Genomic DNA, 2,370 nt, shown 5'->3' on the forward strand with positions numbered 1-2,370 from the left:
AGACTGAAAGGCAATTCTTTCAAAGAGTCCCTGTTGGTTCCGACGTAAGCAGCAACAGCTTCCTCACTGAATGCATTGCGACCGAATTTAGCTCGTCAACTGCTCTACAATCAACGGCAAGATGTCCGACTATAGAATTTCCAATCCACAAAATCTGTCCTAAGAAGCAGCAGCAAGTCCGGTCGGGAATCACGAACTTAAACCTCGACCGGCATCTCGCACTCATCAGCTCCAAACAAATCTCGCCCACGAGCTCCGAAATGGGCTCGAATTAATGAAACTTCAGCAGCAAAATGAGGCTTAAGAGCCGAAAATTGTTTTCCAATTAATAGAACATCAACAACTATAGAAACTAAAATTTAAACTTTCAATTGATGAAATTTTCAGTGATACAAGGACAGAAATCGAGTGAATATTACAACCCAAAACTCGAGACAACCAATCAGACTCAAACAGGATCAAGAACCGCACTGTGAACGACACCTCGAACTCGATTTAACTCCCTGTTTTGAAACGAAATTTCTCGCTCTCTCATTGTTTGCTCTCTGTTAATCTGGGTGTGCGTGTATGTGGCTGCCGATTTTAGAGGGGGCTGAAGGTTGTGCTGAAGACGATGACGTCCAGGGTGGGGGTCATTTTGTACTGCTGTTGAAAGCAAACCATATCTGAAATGGGTGGGGGGAGGCAAGGTTGAAGACAATAACGCGCAGGGGGGAGTCTGTATGGTTCTGCGTCATCAACGTTCTCTCTTTCAGCTGTTGGGCGTTAGAATTCTTTTGTTAGGTTGAACAAGGGGCAGAACGGGGGTGGTTTGAAGAAGATAGACGCGAGGGGGGTGGGGGGTCGTGAAGAATACGACACAGGGGGGTGGGGTTCGTTCCCTGCGCAGCTGCTCGTCAGCTCTATTGTTTTTCAGCCTTTCCCGTTCTTTTCGTTCCTTTTTTATTTTATAGTCTAGGTTTTTGGTAGGGTTTTAGGTTAAGGGGTATGAGCCTAGGAATTATAAGCTTTGCAATTATGGGCTAGGGCCAAAATTAGGCCTAAAAATGGGTTGCTCGAGCCCAAGTTCTATTCTTTCGTTGCGAACGGGATTAAAAATATGGGCTCATTTATTAATTAATCCTGCTATTCAAATAATTAGTAAAATAAAGCTAACCATTAAAACAAACCTATTTTGGAATTTTCAAATACCATATTAAAATAAAAATACGATACTATTTTTATATACTTTTTAGGATTTTTTTTAAGATTTAAATGACTACAAAACATTAATGAACCTATTTTTGTGATTTTGTTTTGTTTTCTTGTAATAAAATAAAGTAAAAAAGAGTCAAAATTACTTAAAATATCTATATTATGCCTAAATTAAATATTTACGCGCTAAAATATGAAAAATCTTGGGGAGGGTCAAAAATCACATGTCTACAATAGACCTTATGTGGATTTTTACTACTATTTCTCACTATTTTGACTTCATATTTGTACTCAGTCATGTTGTATTCTACTGTTTTTCACAGCTCAGCAATATTTACTTCGCTTTGGCATTTTCAATGATATTTTGGGTTGAGCATCATGTTTTACTGTTGCCCGACTGGCTTGAGAGATTTCTAACTGAGTGAGGCCGAGGGCCTGTATGGTGAGGATATTATGGAATCGGGCTGCACGCCGCAACAGTGTTGTACTGATTCATGATTATGAGGCCGAATGCCTGATTTTTTACGCCACAAGGTGGCTTGTTATGAGGCCAAGGGCCAGCTTGATTATGCCGCAAGATGGCTTGATATAACGCTTGGGCTGTAGGAGCCCCTCCGGAGTCTGCACACCCCAGTGAGTGCGGGTGCCCAGTGTGAGATGTGATATAGCCCGAGGGTTGTTGTTGTTTCATGTTATTGATCGAGGGGATGATACGAGTGATTGTGAGGTAGCCCGAGGGGCTGGTTCTGTTGATAATTTACCCGAGCGGCTGATTTATGTTTCTATCCTTTTTTTCCTCCCAGTTTTCATGAGTTCTACTGATTTACTGCATTGTTCTAGTTTTATATTGTTTGTTGTAGCATTATGCTGTGTTTTACATGTTTTCTTATCGCTAAGTTGCCTTAATTTTATTACTTACTGAGTTAGCGTACTCACATTAGTCCCTTCACCCTGTGTCCAGATCCAGGAGTCTTGGGTCACGCTAGCGAGTGCTGATTTGCCTTCCAGCAGGCTTGTTCAGAGTTGACTAGGTAGGTGCACGACGTTCGCAGCCTAGTGCCTCTCCTTCCTATCCTTATTTCACTTTGTATTAGCTTTGTATCCGACTATATAGTCTTTCATACTCATAGACATATTGTAGATAATCATGACTAGTGACACCCCTGTCGGTCTGTG

Source organism: Nicotiana sylvestris, chromosome 4 (assembly GCF_000393655.2).
Source record: "Nicotiana sylvestris chromosome 4, ASM39365v2, whole genome shotgun sequence".
Lineage (NCBI taxonomy): Eukaryota > Viridiplantae > Streptophyta > Magnoliopsida > Solanales > Solanaceae > Nicotiana > Nicotiana sylvestris.